General features: G+C 47.2%; 1 protein-coding gene and 1 long non-coding RNA gene across 3 annotated transcripts in view; one reads left to right on the top strand and one right to left on the bottom strand.

Moving 5' to 3' along the window:
* NINJ2 (ninjurin 2) overlaps positions 1–18699 on the top strand; it is a 71136-nt gene that overhangs the window by 33509 nt on the left and 18928 nt on the right. The gene's annotated exons all lie outside the window — the stretch shown is intronic.
* LOC121819225 (uncharacterized) overlaps positions 1–18699 on the bottom strand; it is a 57299-nt gene that overhangs the window by 23338 nt on the left and 15262 nt on the right. Inside the window, exons 3-4 of one of the 2 annotated variants that reach the window (XR_009600027.1) lie at positions 12122–12270; positions 6577–7500 (exon numbers count right to left, since the gene is read on the bottom strand). This is a non-coding gene — a long non-coding RNA (uncharacterized LOC121819225). The remainder of the gene's footprint in view (positions 1–6576; positions 7501–12121; positions 12271–18699) is intronic. The other variant, XR_009600028.1, reaches the window with a different exon arrangement.

The raw sequence follows: 18699 nt of genomic DNA, 5'->3' as shown, positions 1-18699 counted from the left end.
GAGAGTCTAGGGTCAGGCCCTTGAACCCACACATCCTCCTCTCCTGAGCAGCCCATAATCAATCAGTAGAATGCGTGGCACTGTGAGGCACAAACCAGAGGAGGTTAGTAATCCACAGGAGCACTACCCAGCAGCTCAATGCAGTGTAACACAGTTGGCCCAATGACCAGGTCATCATCATGGCCTCTGTTTCCTGCGTCCCTCCTCGGGCCCTCACTCCTGGAGAAGCCCAAGTTTGCTCCTAGAGCTGCTCTGCCTACAGGACTCTGCCCCCATCCCGGCCAGGTAGCCACTCAGGATGGCGATGTAGTTCTGGGTTTCCACATCCAGAAATCTGCTTGAACCAGTCCCTCACCTTCCTAAGATCTTCCTCTCTTCCTGGAAATTCTCATTACCTTTTGTAACCAGTTTGCCTCTAGCACATCGCGTTAAAAGAGCTCTCTGTAGCCTTTTACCCCAGACAGAGTCCGCTGGGACGGACAACCCACGTCTCAGATAGTGGTCCTCACTTTTCAGCCCTGTCCTTCCCATGCCTCTTACACCCACACCACCTCTCCGTCCATCAGCAGGGCCTGCTCTTGCATGTCTGTGGATCCGGAATCAGGTACAGGAAGTCCTATGGGGCACGCTTCCTGTGTTCGAGGAGCATGCAGCCCACAGGTGGCCCTTTGCCCTACCAATGGGACATGATGTCCTGGGGAGGGTGGTGAACCCGATGCTCTGGGAGGATTGAGAAAGAGGGAGAAATTTAGCCCACGGGGCTGAGGAAGGCTTCCCAGCTGAACTGGGCTCCGAGGGGTAAATAGAGTTTCTTCAAGTAGAGCAAAGAACAGGAACAGCTTCTGAAAAGGTAGGGTCAGTCCTTTAAAAAAAATCATGCTCCTTTCGATAAATATAGGTTTCCACTGGGTTTCCCTGGAGGTGCAGTGGCTGGGAATCTGCCTGCCAATGCAGGGGACACGAGTTCAATCCCTGGTCCAGAAAGATCCCACATGCTGCGGGGCCACTAAGCCTGTGCTCCACAACTTCTGAGCCTGTGCTCTAGATCCTGCGCTCCACAGCAAGAGAAGCCACAGCAGTAAGAAACCCACTCACCGCAACTAGAGAGCAGCCGGCACAGCAATGAAGACCAAAGGGAAAAAAAAAAAAATATATATATATATATATATATGTTCTCATTTATCACTCTGACTCCTGAGATTCCGATGTCCCTTCCTCATGAGACCTGCATCTCTCCTTTGAGAATCACTCATTGAAGTCTGCCTAATCAAAGCTATGGTCTTTCCAGTAGTCACATATGGATGTGAGAGTTGGACCATGAAGAAGGCTGAATGCTGAAAAATTGATGCTTTTGAACTGTGGTGCTGGAGAAGACTCTTCAGAGTCCCTTGGACAGCAAGGAGATCCAATCAGTCCATCCTAAAGGAAATCAACCCTGAATATTCATTGGAAGGACTGATGCTGAAGCTGAAGCCCCAATACTTTGGTCACCTGATGTGAAGATTTGACTCATTGGAAAAGACCCTGATGCTGGGAAAGATTGAGGGCAGGAGGAGAAGGGGGCAACAGAGGATGAGATGGTTGGATGGCATCATCGACTCAATAGACATGAGTTTGAGCAAACTCCCAGTAGATAGTGAAGGACAGGGAAGCCTGGCGTGCCACAGTCCATGGGGTTGCAAAGAGTTGGACACAACTGAGCAACTGAACAACATTGAAATGGGAGACAACTAGAGACTGTCATTTCTATCATCACAGTGAAACCAGAGAGGGTTCTTCCACACATATACGCGTGTGCACGCACTCACACACACCCACACACACACCAGCACTGTCTAAACCTCCTGCTCTCTTAAGCTGTAGGGAGGAAGTGCCTCTTCCCCTCACTCGGGTGCAGAACAGGAAGTTCTTGAGCGGATTGCAGAAGTTGCTGCGATAACACGATAACACAGAGTTCTGTACAGCGGTGGTTCCAGGGCTGCGGTTCTGGCAGCCCCATGAGGGCTGCTCACCTGGGGGGCTAAAGTCACTTCCTGCAGGCGCAGGGCCCATCCTGCTGCTGTGATGGGAGCAGCGAATCCAGCAGTGAGGCTGTGCTGGGCGCCTACTGCATGCAGGGCACATGCCATATGGGGGGAGGCTGTGCCCGCTGACCCTCCTCTCAGCCGCCAGCCTGACCTTCTCTTCAGCCATGTGCTTCTGGCTCATCGGTCGGTCCTTACATGATGGGTGTGAGGCTTGGCTGGCGTCGGCGGATGGATGTGTCAGGAGTGACGGTGCACAAGGGGCCTTTGTGACCAAGCAGACACCATTTTGGGCAAGAAACGAGCTGGGGGTGACGCCAGTTCCCAGGCAGCACTGATTCAGTGCCTGTCCGGCTGGGACAGGGCAAGGGGTGGATAAAATGCCTGCAGGAGCAGGACCTGGGGGTGGACCCTGTAGCTCTCGGTCACAATGATGTCCAGGGTGGGAGGAGAGCTGGTGACACGGAGCTGGGCCGGAGGTCCACTTGGGGCCTCACCTACATGGCTCCGACTGAACTGAGCAACCATCCACTTTCAAACATCATTTTCCCTGTTTTAAAAAATGGGACACTAACTGCCTTGCTGAATGCGGCCGGCAAAGGCGAGGTCTGTGCCTTCCACACCTACAAATGGACACACCTCCCTGTGTGTAGTGACCCTGCCGTGCACGCTGTGTGGCCTGAATCCACAGGATCGCCTGCTCCATACAGTGCAAGGAAACTGGAAGTCAGCAAGGGATGGAGACGAGCTGGGTGTTACACGGGCCAGCGGGGACGACAGGCACGGAGAGCAGCGATGCCTCTACTCCCGGCCTCACCCTACTGCCCCCGGCTCAGCTGGCTAACACCATTCAGGCCAGAACAGCATTAGCGGACGGGAGCTGTCTTGGACCTCTGTCTACCAGGGGCTCTGGAGCCAGACTGCCTGGGTTTGAGTCCCAGTTCAGCCACTCACAAGCTGTGTGACCTTGTCACAGCTCTTTATGCCTAAGTTTTCTCATCTGAATAATGGGAACCAAGACTGTATTTCGGCTCACAAGGAAGTCCCGGCGCTCAGGGAGCATGCAGCCCATGTCCACAGCTCCTTGAGGCTGACATCAGGCCTCTACGGCTGCCGTGTCTACACAGGTGGTGACCACAACAAGCATGTACAGGGCAGCCATCTGCTGAGGACAGAGTTTGTTGTTTCCGAGGGTGAGATTCCTACAGGTATTCTAAAGGCCTGGGGCTCTACTATGCAAACGCTGGGAGGGTTTGGGTGTTTCTTGGGTAGAGCCGGACAAGGACTGATACAGCGCCGTCTGGTTGGTGGACAGTGGAAAGCCTGCCCGGTAACTCCAGACGAGGCAGGCACCTGGGATGACACCCTCTATCCACTCACACTGAAGGTTCACATGGGACTCCAGCTTCCCCTGAGCACATCACCTTCTCCTTTAAAAATCTTTAAAATCCCAGCTGTATGTCACATTTGCTCGGTATTGGAAAATCAACAGAACCCCTAGCACAAAAAAGGTGGCTGAAAGCTAAAAGGACTGGAGCCAGGAAAACCGTGTGCAAGGCTGCCCTGCTCCCACCAAGATGGGAAGGGATCCCCTGGCCCCGTAGGGGGACCCAGCAGCCTCTCATTCCTAAACCCCTCCCCTGCCCTGCCGTCCCATGGGGCCACGGGTTTTGGCCTGAAGAGGCACTTAGGAGTTGCTCATTCAGGACACGTCCTTCTGACCCGCTTCCTGTGTGCGGGCCAGGATGCCCGCCCACTCTGCTGAGAAGGTGGCCTAGCCAACATCTCCCCCGACCCCACCCCATCAGACGTCACCCCAGGTGCTGAGCCAGCCTGTCACTCACTCACAGCTAGCTGCCACACCTGAGAGGCGGTTTTCTTCATGGTTTCCCATGCTGACACCTGGTCTGACTAACCCGACAGGTTCCTGGAGTGGAGTTGAAACCCGTTTTCTGGTACAGACGTGCTTTGTGCCTTGTCTCTGTAATTAGATGCTGAGCCGCCATGCACCATGGTCCCAGGAATGCTTCCCTAGATTGTCATACCAAGTGTTCTCAGCCCTGCCAACATCATGACCATCACCACCTACAGATCACCTCACAGAGGACCCGCTATGGGGTTAGGTGTTTTACATACTATCTTTAATCTGCCCAACCTTGCAAGGTCAATCTACTAGGACCATGCTGTCATCTGGGAATCTTGTTAAAATGCAGATCCTGTTGAGTGGGTCTCGGGGAGGGTGTAAGCCTGCACCTCTAGCAAGCTCCCCGGTGATGCTAATGGTGCTGGTTCCAACTCTGAGGAGCAGAGGTATCAAGAGGAATATTTTGGTTGCAAGAGACTAAAATTTTGCGTGAACTGGTTAAGCAGGAAGAGGAACTCGATACGAGGGGGTCGAGTGTCTTACAAGGCCAGCTATGGATGAACACTGAAACTTGGGAAGACGAGAAGCCGGGGAGGACTCTCCCAGCCTCTTTTTTTTTGGTGTTGCGGTGGGGGCACACACTGCATTGCAGGCAGGATCTTAGTTTCCTGACCAGGGATTGAACCTGTCCCCACTGCAGTGGAAGCGTGGAGTCTTAACCAATGGACCACCGTGGAAGCCCCTCTCCTGGCCTCCAGGCTCTGCTTGCTCCGTGCACCCACTTCCTGGCTTCATTCTTCCTCTATCCCTTCCCTCTTTCCCCCTGCTCTGGTTAGTGCCAAGTAGCTCTCCCCTCTGTGGACTCCACATTTTTGTCCTTGATCTACTCTTTGTTTTGATCATGCATACCTTCCAGGGACGTCCTAAGAAGGTGAGCAAAGGAAGTAAAACTTTTGCTGCTAACATAACTGAAAATGTCTATGCACTTGATTGACAGTCTGCCTGAGTGTAAACATTTAGCTTCCAGAGTGGCTGCTGAGATGACCCAGGCCATTTCACTTCTCTGTCCTTTGTTTATCTAGTCTCTCAAAGTGTTCAGATTTTTCTCTGGCTTCCCGTGCTCTCGAGGTTCACAGGGATGTGTCCTGGGATGGGTCTCTCTTGTTTCATTATCCCAGGCCCTTGAGGAGTCCTTCTGACCTGGAAATTTATATGCTTCTGCTCTTAAAAAGAAAAAAGTCGTTAATTATGTATTTGGTTATTTCTCTCCCTCTCTTCTCTTTGTTCAGTCTTTCAGGAGCTCCTGTTACTAGGACACTGCATCTTTGAACCAGATCCTTTAAACTTCTTTTCTGTATCTAATTTTCCCTCTCACTTTGTTTTACTTTCTGTGAGATTTCATAAACCTCGTTTTCTAACTTTTCAAATTGAGTTTTAAATATTTATATTTCATATTTTTAATTCCTAAGAGTTCACTCTCTTTTTTTCTTTTTTATTTCTGGACTATTACTTCTTTTAATAGGATACTGTTCTTATTTCATTGATGTAATAGATTCTCTTCTGTCTCCAGAGATATTGCTTTCCTTTTTTGAACTTTTCAAATTTCTATATACTTAATTCTTTTCTCTGAGTTTCTGATTTCTCTATCATGGTCTCTTTCATGTAACTATGTTAAAGGGTGAATGAGGCACTAAACAGTTTACTGGAAGGGGAACTAAGTGGTGACGTAGGGAAGCCCTCTTCATTGTACCTTTTTTAACCTTTGAATTCCAAGTTGTATTAGCAGAAAGACTATTTAAAAAACAAAAGTTTTTAGAGTTTAAGCTTCACATGCATGAGTATGGCTCATCCATTGAACAACTACACTGTAGGTAAATAGAAAAGAAAGTGAAAGTGAAGTCGCTCAGTCGTGTCCAACTCTTTGGGACCCCATGGACTGTGGCCTACCAGGTTGCTCCAACCATGCGATTCTCCAGGCAAGAATACTGGAGTGGGTTGTCATTTCCTTCTCCAGGAGATCTTCCTGACCCAGGGATTGAACTCGGGTCTCCTGCACTGTAGGCAGACGCTTTATCGTCTGAGCCACCAATAGAGGGAACTTCTAAATGTCAGTTGTTTAAGAATCCTCTCTCTGGGTCATCAAGTATTTTCTGATGAGAAGTTTTGGACTCCTGCCTGGGGGACAGATGTTGGCAGAGGGTATACACCTGGCTGATAGTTTCCTCAAACGAAGGTGGAAGGAAGGCTGAACAGCCCACTGTTAAGAACACAGATATTCAGCCAGGTACGTCAACCTTCTCCCAACTACACACACACACAACTGACCTGTCAACCTCTAGAACATGCTTCTCAACCTATCTGTGCTGAGCACTGATGGATAATCTCCCAATCTGGCAGCACCGACCGTGGTCCTACAGTATATAATGGTACACGTGACCCACCACTACACGTGGTGACTCACGGTAGGAGGTCAAACATCCAAACCAGCCTGTATCCTGTTCAGCAAGAGGAGGCCACTGAGAAGGCACCTGAATGTGGAGGCAACTTCAAATTTCTCTAAAAATTCTAAACACTTCTATTTTTTTGTACATCTGTACCTTACTGGGGCTAGTAACAAAGTCTGTGGACCTAAACCAGCTCACAACCATACTCTGAGAGCACTACCTTGGAAAAGAACAAATCTCTTACCTGGGGGAGGAGCTGCCCTCAGGCTGAGAAGGGGAGGGGGAGGAAATCTGGAGGGCTGAGTCAGTTCAGTTCAGTTCAGTCGCTCAGTCATGTCCGACTCTTTGCGACCCCATGGTCCGCAGCACGCCAGGCCTCCCTGTCCATCACCAACTCCCAGAGTTTACCCAAACTCATGTCCATTGAGTCAGTGATGCCATCTCGCCATCTCATCCTCTGTGGTCCCCTCTCCTCCTGCCTGCAATCTTTCCCAGCATGAGGGTCTTTTCAAATGAATCAGTTCTTCACATCAGGTGGCTAAAGTATTGGAGTTTCAGCTTCAACATCAGTCCTTCCAATGAACGCTCAGGACTGATCTCCTTTAGGATGGACTGGTTGGATCTCCTTGCAGTCCAAGGGACTCTCAATGTGTCTTCTCCAACACCACAGTTCAAAACCATCAATTCTTCGGCACTCAGCTTTCTTTATAGTCCAACTCTCACATCCATACATGACTACTGGAAAAACCATAGCCTTGACTACATGGACCTTTGTTGGCAAAGTAATGTCTCTGCTTTTTAACATACTGTCTAGGTTGGTCATAACTTTCCTTCCAAGGAGTAAGCGTCTTTTAATTTCATGGCTGCAGTCACCATCTGAAGTGATTTTGGAGCCCCGCAAAATAAAGTCAGCCACTGTGTCCACTGTTTCCCCATTTATTTGCCATGAAGTGATGGGACCGGATACCATGATCTTAGTTTTCTGAATGTTGAGCTTTAAGCCAACTTTTTCACTCTCTTCTTTCACTTTCATCAAGAGGCTCTTTAGTTCTTCCTCACTTTCTGCCATAAAGGTGGTATCATCTGCATATCTGAGGTTATTGGTATTTCTCCCGCAATCTTGATTCCAGCTTGTGTTCCTCCAGCCCAACATTTCTCATGATGTGCTCTGTATATAAGTTAAATAAGCAGGGTGACAATATATAGACTTGACGTACTCCTTTTCCTATTTGGAACCAGTCTATTGTTCCATGTCCAATTCTAACTGTTGCTTCCTGACCTGGATACAGATTTTTCAAGAGGCGGGTCAGGTGGTCTGGTATTCCCATCTGGGCTGAACTGCTCTGTAAACAAACCTGCGGCCCATCCCCCACCTCCGCTCTGCATGTCACTACCACTCACCTTGGTACCCTGTGTTTCCAAATTTAGTGCTTTCCTGGATGGCTCATGTCCCTTTATTGGGTCCTTTCTGAAGGCACCAGGACACAGCTTCTCCTGCTCGGCCAAATTGTGTACTCCTCCTTTTTCTACTTGTTTCTGCTCCCAGTCTCTTTCTCCTTGTAGTTTAAACATTTAAAAATGCCTTTACTGCTGCTAAGAGTGCAATGCTCCCCACATTGGTTTACAGATTTAAGGGACCCCTATCAATATCTCACCCAACTTCTTGGCAGAGTTGATTCTAAAATTCATATGGAATTTCAAGGGACCCAGGCTAGCCAAAATGATCTTGAAAAAACAGAACAAGTTTGGAGAACTCATATCTGCCAGCTTCAAAACTTACAACAAAGCTACAGTAATTGAGTAATCATGTGTGATAGTGGCCTATGGATAGACATATGGGTCAGTGGAATAGAACTGAGAGTTCAGAAATCAGCCCTCAGCTCTATGATCAATGGATCTTCAACAGTGGTGCCAAGACAATTCAGTGGGTTGGGTGGGGGGAGGCAGTGCAGGGAATACGCTTTTCAGTAAGTGTTACTGGGACGACTAAATACCCACATCCGAAAGAATGAAGTTGAACCCCTACCTCACACCATTCACAAAAACTAACTCAAAACGCATCATAGACCTAAATGTAAGAGCTAAAATGTAAAAACTCTTAGAAAAAGATAAAAGAGTAAATCTTGGACTGAGAGGATTCCATATATGCAGGGCAACCAAGTCTGTGTGTGACAACTACTGAGCCTGCGCTCTAGAGGCCAGAATCTGCAACTACTGAAGCCCATGTACCTAGAACCCATGCTCCACGACAAGAGCAGCCGCCACATGAGAAGCCCGCGCACTGCAACGAGAGAGTAACCCCTGCTTGCCACAAGCACAGAAAAGCCCAAGCGCAGCAACGAAGACCCAGCACAGCCACAAATATAAATAAATAAATGATTTAAAAATTAGTTAATTAATTAAATCAGAATTTTAAAAAGAAAGTGAAAACAGAAGAAAATATTTGCAGATCATATACCTGACGAGAAACTCGTATGCAGAATATTTTTTAAAAACTTTTATAACCTATAATAAAAAGACAAATAACTCAATATTTAAATGGGCAAAAGATCTAAATAGACAAGATACACAACAAGCACACCAAAAGATGCTCAACAGCATTAGCCATCAGGGAAACACAAATTGAAACCATAATAAACTACTACTTCATATTCACTGGGAAGTGTCAGTCGCTCAGTCAGGTCTGACTCTTTGCAACCCCAGGGACTATAGCCTGCCATGCTCCTCTGTCCATTGGGATTCTCCAGGCAAGAATACTGGAGTGGGTTGCCATTTCCTTCTCCAGGACTCACGGGGAGGCTATTATCAGAAAGACATAATAACAGTCGTTGTTAAGGATGTGGAGAAACTGGAACCACATACTATTGGTGAGAATGTGAAACACTTTCCAAAACAGCCACTTTGGAAAACAGTTTGGCAGCTCTTCAGAATGTTAAACATAGACCATACGACCCAGAAATTCTACTCCTAGGTATACACATCCACACAGTGAATGACTGTAAAGCAATGTTATTCATAACAGCTAAAAAGTGTAGACAACTCAAATGTTCATTATCTGAAGAACAGACAAATAAAATGTGGCAATATTGAGTACTATTGCTCAAGAGCGAAAAAGAAACGAAGCACTGATACGTGCCACAACATGAATTTTGAAAACATATTAAGCAAAAGTCACAGTGGATCACTTTTGTATGATTCCATTTATACAAAATGTCCAGAATAGGGAAATCTATACAGACACAAAAGTAGATTACTGGTTGCTTAGGCTGGAGCCTTGTGGGTGGGAGGAAATGGCATGGGGTTTCTTTTGGAGGGGATAAATAAGTTCTAAAATTGACTGTGGTGATGGGTGCACAACTCTGTGGATATACTAAAAGCTACTGTAACTGCACAGTCTAAACAGGTGAATTATATGGCTTGTCAATAAAGCAGTAATAATGGAGTCAGCCTACCCCGTCTAACTGCAGGTGTCCAGCACCATCCGCCTTGACTGTAGGCATCTCCAGCATGTCTCATGCAAGGGTTTCTCAGTTACCACTCTGTTAGGGATCACATCTGAAGTCACATGTTTGTTCTTAATCTAACGGTAATTTACAGGGTTGCTATTAGGTTCATTGGGGGATGTATCTAAAAATGGTGTTTATACAGAGTCAGACAAATCAACAAACTGTGCCCGACTTTTCTACCTAATTAAGCAGAAAACGGTTTCTTTTATTTTTAAGGAAGATATCTCTTTTTATGAATAGCAACTAATACAAAAAGCACCTGCCTACTTGCCAGCATGGGAATGCGTTCTGAATGAGGATACACACTCAGTTCATTCATTTCTTCAACAAATATTTATCGAGCGATCACTGTGCACTGGCTGCTCTGCCAGATACCACGAAGGCAATGATGAGCAAATTGCAGAGAGGAAAGGGCTAAATAAACAAGCCTTCAGGTCAGTGTGGACACAGCTTTCAAAGGACAGCGGTCTCCCTGCCAGAGGGCCTGGTGGTGTTTCTTAACTACCAAGAGGTTCAGAGAAATACCTACACGCTTTTTCCCTTTGAGAACTCAAGGTTGAGGTTTTCAAATTATATAAGTATTAGAAGAAGACTAACAGAAATGGGACAATGTTTACAATGATTGTGCCACCTGCCCCTCCCTACCCTGCCCATCCATCTAATTCCAAACCTTTTCTCCGCTCCATCTTATTTTCTTACAGCTTCAACTCCATTTCCAGCAGAGCCTTGGTCACCTTGTCTGCATGTCTCCCAGAGGACCCCCTTCAAAGTACCTCCTGAGATTCACTGTGAATTTCAGACCTGGGGCTTTGAGGCCTGGTGGCAGCCAAGACTCAAGAGGCTGTAAAGTTGAAGCCCAGCGCCAAATTGCTTCTGGGCGCCTCCCTACCCACTCAGAAACCAGGACGTGGGGGATGAGAGGAGGGGAATAGAGAGCTACCATGCTTCCCCACCCTGGCGGTACCCAGGGCTCCCAGCACCCAGCTCTGTGGAGGCAGGTCCTGCCTGGCAGCAGGTTCAAGGGTCAGAGACATGATGTAAATAAAGCCTGGTGCAGCCTCGGTTCTCAGGAACGGCAGCTCGTGGTGTGCTATGACCCCTACCCTGTTCCCAGGGGCTGCGATCCCCTAAATTTCTGGGAGTCAGCTTTGTTAGTCTCAGCACTTTGGGACTGGAGTGTTTGGGGGTTTTGTTTTTAATCTTAAAAGGCTTATTTTACAATACAACTACAAAGTAATACATCCTTTTATAGAATATTTGAAACTTTCAGGAAAACAACACAAAATCAAAATAATCTATAATCTGACCACTCAGAAACAACCAGGTAACACTTTCATGTAAACTGTCCCATTATTTGCTCTGTGTGCACATGATGAATTACGCATCTTTAGCATCCTACTTTGTCTCCTAATGAAGTTATTTGAACACTAACCATGTCATCATAAACTTCAGGGATCTCCCTGGAGGTACAGTGGATAGGAATCCGCCTGCCAAGGCAGGGGACACAGGTTCGATCCCTGGTCCAGGAAGATTCCACGTGCCTCGGAGCAACTAAAGCCCGTGAGCCACCAGGACTAAGCCCCTGAACCATGACTACTGAAGCCCACACCCTAGAGCCCATGAGCTGCAACTACTGAGCCTGCGTGCTGCAACTACAGAAGCATGTGCCCCTTAGAGCCTGCGCTCTGCAACAAGAGAAGCCAGCAAGAAGCCTGGGCACCACAGAGAAGAGTAGCCCTCGCGCACCGCAGCCAGGGAGAGCCCACATGCAGCAAGGAAGACCCAGCAGAGCCAAAAATAAATACACAAATATTTTTTAAACCTACATTAAAAATAAATCTTACATAAATGCATTTTAAATAATTAGCATCTAAAATGCTATTATCCCACAGTATGATTAGAGTGTAATGACTTAACCAATCCAATACTATTAGCTATGTCCAGTTTTCACTATTATAGATAGTACCGTCATAAACACTCTTAAAGCAAAATCCTTGCACACATTTCTGATTATTTTCCCAGGATGAATTCCTAAAATGGAACAACTACCCTCAAGTTTTAGAGACCCACTCACAAATGAACTGGGGAGGAAATATTTTTTATGTTTGTGTTTTATCTGTTTAATATTATCTCTTTTTCTACTTATAAAAGAAATATGTTCTCATCCAAAATTTTTCTAGTTTTCTTAAATGCAGAAATATGTATTAAAAAGGATTTATGCTTTCCCTGAATTCTACCATCCAGAGATAATGCTATTAATCGTTTGGTGTGTATTAGGAGTACCTCACGTGGTGGGCTTCCCAGGTGACGCAGTGGTAAAGAATCCGTCTGCAATGCAGGAGACGCAGGAGATGTGGGTTCAGTTCCTAAGATGGGAAGATCCTCTGGAGAAGGAAATGGCAACCCACTTCAGTATTCTTGCCTGGAGAATCCTATGGACAGAGGAGCCTGGTGGGTTACAGTCCATGAGGTCGCAAAGAATCGGACACAACTGAGCACGCACATGTACACACGCACGTGCACACACACACACACACAACATCAAGTAGTTGGACTCAATGGATAGCCAGGTTTTAAACGTCTCCCCACCTTTTTCCTCATTTCTCAGAAGCCCAGGCTGAGTCATGAGTGAGCTCCTTCTTTGAAGGTGGCCTGTGGCCAGGGCTGCATGGTTCACATGCCCTGCACAGCCCAGGCCAGGAAGGGGCAGCAGGGCAGAGCAGAGGAGACATCCCCCGGTAAACACAGGCTCTGGCACCCGCCCCCTGCTGCCCCGGGGGTGGTGGGGAGTGAGCGAAAGCCCTTGAGATGCAGCCAAGTCTGCAATCCTCCTTGCGCACACCAGAATCAGGTCACTGGAAAGTACCGTCTGCACGTAACCACACGCACATGGGTTCACAGCTCCAGGCTCACACTCAGCATCAGTGCCAGGATTCTGTGCACCAAGCTCCCTACCTCCACCCACCCCGCCCCCCACCATCCATCAACACGCTTGTTTCTATGCAGAGCACTTATCTGCAGATGCTTGTGAAGTGTGTTTATATGTGAGAGATTAATTTGTCTCTGGAGGGGACCTCACACCTACACAGAAGAGCCCAGAGTCACAGAGAGAACCCGACTGGTGATCAGAAGAGGCCCCTTATGCTGGAAGGGTCATTGCACTAGAGGGGCAGCCAGGCAAAGGCCTTGGGGCCCTCTGGCCTGTAACAGTCCAGTGGCCTGGCAGACCAGCCACACCCTGGGCCATCCTCGCCTTCCAGATTTCCCTCCACATCCTAAGCTGCAGCCACCTATGCTGCTTCCCAGTGCTAACTACTCCTGGTGGCACAGCGGTGAGGAATCCGCCTGCCAATGCAGGAGACACAAGAGACGTAGGTTCGATCCCTGGGTCAGGAAGCTCCCCTGGAGGAGGAAATGGCAACCCACTCCAGTATTCTTGCCTGGAGAATCCCATGGACAGAGGAACTACAGTCCATGAGGTCTCAAAGAGTCAGACACGGTTGAGTTACTGAGCACACACACAGGCACAGTTCCAACTAAGAAACCCCCTTCTTTGTCTTCTAAGAGCCTGCCTGCTCCATGACATCTTCTTGGCCAATGGCAGGAAGTGGGAATTCCACTTGGTCATATTTTGCAGACAATTTCAACTTATCACAAGTATAAAACGTCTCCTTGGCTTTCTGTAATATAATATGCACTGCTGTTATTCCTTGATGCGCCTGACCTATTTTCACTTGTTCATTTCTTGTAACTTCTAAGTCTGTCAATGTCAATATTCTCACATGTTACCAAGTTCTCAGGACAACCCTTAGTATCTTGGTCAACCAAAGAGAAGCCCGTAGGTAAGAGAACATCGGTTCTAGAGTCACTGAGCACTTATCACTCGCCAGGTACAGTTTCTTATGTCTTGACGTGCATTAACCCGCTTAGTCCTCTCAACAACCCTACCAGGATGGCACTATTGTTACTTCTGTTTCACCTGCGAGGAAATCACAGAGGTTAACTGTCCTGCCCAAGGTCACACAGGTGGTAGAACCAGACAGTACTACCAAGCTCACAGCCTCCAACTGCTAAAATGTGAGAGCTCAGCTGTCCACTTTTTACCTGTGTATGTATATTATACATACATATGGGACCATATGGGATCATACATATGGGATACATACATATATGGGATCACCCATATACATATGGGATCATAAATATACTTAAAAGGCTGTTAAATGTATTTCTTTGCTCAGATTATAAATCTGTAACATTTGCCTTTTAAGAAGTGTTTCATGTGGCGGAAGTTTAAACATTTTGATATCTATTAGTCTTCTTCTTGGTGATTTCTGCTGCTTGGTTTAATGTTTGGAAAATCTTTCCCCCTTACAGTCACTATCTTGCCTTCTGAGTTTGTTTGTTTGTCTAATAATTTTAATTATTTTTGCCCGTGCTGAGTCTTCATAGCTACACGGGCTTTTCTCTAGTTGTGGCAAGCAGGAGCTACTCTTCTGGTGGGGGGCATGGCCTTCGCACTGCGGCCGCTTCTCTTGTTGAGGAGTACAGGTTCGATCGTTACAGCTCCCGGGCTCTAGAGCACAGGCTTGATGCTTGTGGTGCCTGGGCTTGGCTGCTCTGAGGCACATGGGATCTTCCCGGATCAGGGATCGAACCCATGACTCCTGCAGTGGCAGGCAGATTCTTTACCACTGAGCCACCAGGGAAGCCCTTGTCTTTTGGTTTTATTGTTTCTTTTTTTATCTTTAGCAATTTGAGCTATTTGAAGTTTATTTCATTGATAGTGCATCTCTTTTCCTGTGGTAAGTTTGTGATACTTCCTTAACATTAATTTGGTTCTTATTTATACTAAGACCTGTTTCAAAGTTGACTAATCTGTTTATTCAATAGATGCTATTTTGTAGGGCAAGTCTTCCCTCTTTAGTCTTTCTTTTTTCCAAGTGTTCTTAGCAATCATGCCTTACTATTTTGCCCAATGACCAACAGGATTTTACATCAAGTTGCTTTGGCTGATGGACAGGTGGGTGGTTTCTCCATGTACAAGTTTTCACATGGACAAATGTTTTCATTTCTCTTGGGTGTATATCTAGGAGTGGAATCGCTGGGTCATATGGTAACTCACTTCCCTCATAGCTCAGTTGGTAAAGAATCTGCCTGCAATGCAGGAGACCCGGGTTTGATTCCTGGGTCAGGAAGATCTCCTGGAGAAGAAAATGGCATCCCACTCCAGTATTGTTGCCTGGAGAATCCCATGGACAGAGGAGCCTGGCAGGCTACAGTCCATGGGATTGCAAGAGTTGGATGCGACTTAGCAACTAAAGAGAGAGTGAGAGAATGGTAACTCTCCAGGGGATCTTCCTGCCCCAGGGATCAAACCCATGTCTCTTGTATCTCCTGTATTGTTCTTGCCTGGAAAATTCCAAGGACAGAGGAGCCTGGTGGGCTACATGTAGTCCATGGGGCCGCAAAGAGCCAGACACAACTGAGCAACTGAGCATATGGTAACTCTGTGTTAAGCTTTTTGAAGAACTGCCAAGCAGCCCAAGTGGTCCCACCATTTCACATCCCTGCCAGCAATGAGAGTTCCAGTTCCTGCACTTCCTCATCAACAGCTGGTATCTCAATCTTTTTTATTGCAGTCATTCTAGTGGGTGTGACGTGGTGTCTCATTGATATGCAATGATAGCTAATGATGACCATGTCAGCATTAAGTGCTTATCAATTGTTTGTGCAGCTTTTTAAAAAAATGGCCATGTTCAATTGAGTTTTTTGTCTTATCTATTGGGTTAGAAGAGTTCTTCATATATTCTGGATATTAACCCTTTGTCAGATATATGGTTTATAAATATATTCTCCATTCTATTCTCTTTTTATTTTCTTGGTGGTGTCATTTGAAACACAAAAGTTTTTTTTTCTTTTTTTAGTTTTTAATGGTTCATCTATTTATTTACTTAGGCCATGCAGCAAGGCAAATGGAATCTAAGTTCCCTGAGCAGGGATCAAACCCATTTCCCCCTGCAGTGGAATCGCAGAGTCCTAACTCCTGGACTACCAGGGAATTCTCAAAAGTTTTTAATTTCAACAAAGTCCAATTAATTTTTCTGTTATCCTTTATGTTTTTGGTGTCATATCTAAAAAAACACTGTCTAACCCAAGGTCACAAAGATTTACTTCTATATTTTCTTCTAAGTGTTTTATAGTTTCAGCTCTTTAATGTAGGTCTATATCCTATTTTGAGTTAATTTTTTGAGACCAGGGCCCAACTTCAGCCATTTGCATAAAAATATCCCATTGAGATGTGCTCTAAGCATAAAGCACACACTGAATTCTAGAGACTTAGAATTACTAACATGCTTGAAGGAATCGAGTAGAAGATTCAAAGGAGAGAGGAAGAACAGAGATTACCAAAATAAACTGAAAAGATTAACAAATTGACAAAGCAGAGCTTCTGGAAATGGTGGGAAAAGCACAGAAAGCTCAACCCTGACTCCCTCCAACAATGATAACAATTATCATTGGTATTAATATCTCCAGTGTTATTCCAAGGGCACTGCGATCGTTTTACATGTATTTTCCCTTTTCATCGGCACACAGCCCAGTGAGGTGAGGACCATCATTTGTCTCCATCAGGGAACTCAGCCTGCCCACGGTCACTAAGCCAGCGAGCAGGAAAGCCAGGCTTGGACACCACTCAGTTCAAAGTCCACATTTTTATCTGCTACAGATTTTTGCAGGGCTTCCCTGGTGGCTCAGTGATAAAGAATCCGCCTGCCAATGCAGGAGACACAGGTTTGATCCCTGGGTCGGGAAGATCCCCTGGAGTAGGAAAGGGCAACCCACTCCAGTATTCTTGCCTGGAAATCCCATGAACAGAGGAACATGGTAGGCTACAGTCCATGGGGCTGCAATAGAGTCAGACACGACTAAGCAACTTTCACTTCACTTCATAGATTCTTGCAAGAATGCAACAAGAATGCACACAAAATAAGCATTTTCCTACAGCCTGACCTAAATTTTAGACAGTTGGAGGGATGAGCAGAGCTGAGAATAGAGGAGGGCTCTCTCTGCCCAAAACTGACAGCTTATGTCACAGACCACACCTGCGGTTAGCTGGTTTGCTCTGAAAGCTCTCCTGTTACATTGAGGCCCAGACCCCGCCCCCCGTCCCTGGCCTTAAGAGGCAGCTCCCACAAAGCCTGGCAGTGCCCCCAGCCCAGCTGCATGATAAGACAAGACAGGAGGAGGGACCCAGGGAAAGAAGCCAGCCTGGTGACGCCCAGCAGCTCCCTCAGTGACGTCCACCCTCCGCAGACACCATCTCCCTAGGGGCTCAGGGCTCAGCCAGGAGGCCTCTGTTTAGGACCAGCTCCTTGGAGCTCCAATAGCGCTGCCCTTCCAGAGACTTCTGCAATCAGAAATGCCCAAGACTCTGGCAAAGGCAGTAGATCAGCCAGCCTTTGGTCCTGGGCTGGAAGAGAGCAGGGGCCTCGCATCAGGAGGCTTAGCACCCTGGCTGGCCAACGTGTACGACATGTATGGGGCATGCGCTGTGAATGTGCTGGGGCTATTTCTGCCCCGGCAAATTGCTGTCAGCAGGCAGGAGGTGAGGGGTGAAGCTGCAGGGAGTTGTGAAATCTAGACACAGTCCCACTGGGACCTCGCTGAGGGCTGGGGGCGCTTCAGCCTGCAGGACCTAAAGCTGGCCCCACTGTGGGTTCACAGAAGCCGTGGGAAGGAGAGGCACTCCCGTGACCCTGACATCCAGACAGGAGCCAGAGTGCCAGGACCACCACACGACCCCACAACCCGGATCGTGATGCACTATTCGCCACCTGCTTGGAAGTGGTACTGCCCGTGGATACCCTGCTAAACTGTAAGGATGTCCCTCTGCCGAGGGAAACCTCACCACTCCCCAGGGCTCTCAGGATAAAGTCTAAGTTCCTTACGGGCCCTGCCCCACCTGCCCCACCCCCAACCCACCAGCCTCACCTCCCATCTGAGGACCACATCTGAGGACCCTTCAGTCTTGGGCTGAGCCCACAGCTGCCTCTCTGAAGGCAGACTGCTTGGTAATCCTGGTTTGTCTAATGTACCAGCTCAGTGACCACGAGTTCAGTTACTGAACCTCAAATTCACGGATTTTTATGAGAATGAAATGAGTTAATGTAGAGAAAGGGTCCGGCACAGGGCTTGGCATGAAAATCTGCTGTGAGGGTATATGCTGTCGTTACTATGATCACGTGTGCACTTAGTTGCTCAGCCGTGTCCGACTCTATTGCGATCCTGTGGACTGTAGCCCACCAAGGCTATCCATGGGATTCTGTCCAAGGGATTCTCCAGGCAAGAATCCTGGAGTGGGTAGCCATTCTCTCCTCCAGGAGATCTTCCCAACCCAGGGGTCAGATCCCCGTCTCCCTGCAGGAGGGTTCTTTACCAGTTGAGCCACCAGGGAAGCCCTGTTATTTCGATTATTTGTATTCAAATAGGTTTACTTTTTACATGATCACATTCACTGATCTGTTATGACCTCTGGATTTCACATTATGTATACAAAGGTTTTCCTTAGTCTGAGATTAGAAAAATATCCAGTGGGCTTGCCATTTAAAGGAGTCTGTGGGAGAGTGAAAAAGTTGGCTTAAAGCTCAACATTCAGAAAACTAAGATCATGGCATCGGGTCCCATCACTTCAAGGCAAATAGATGGGGAAGCAATGGAAACGGTGACAGACTTTATTTTCTTGGGCTCCAAAATCACTGCAGATGGTGACTGCAGCCATGAAATTAAAAGACTCTTGCTCCTTCGAAGAAAAGCTATGACAAATCTGAAAGTGAAAAGTGTTAGTCACTCAGTTGTGTACG

This window comes from Ovis aries, chromosome 3 (assembly GCF_016772045.2).
Source record: "Ovis aries strain OAR_USU_Benz2616 breed Rambouillet chromosome 3, ARS-UI_Ramb_v3.0, whole genome shotgun sequence".
NCBI classification, from domain to species: domain Eukaryota; kingdom Metazoa; phylum Chordata; class Mammalia; order Artiodactyla; family Bovidae; genus Ovis; species Ovis aries.
This window is presented reverse-complemented; position numbering and strand designations above follow the sequence as displayed.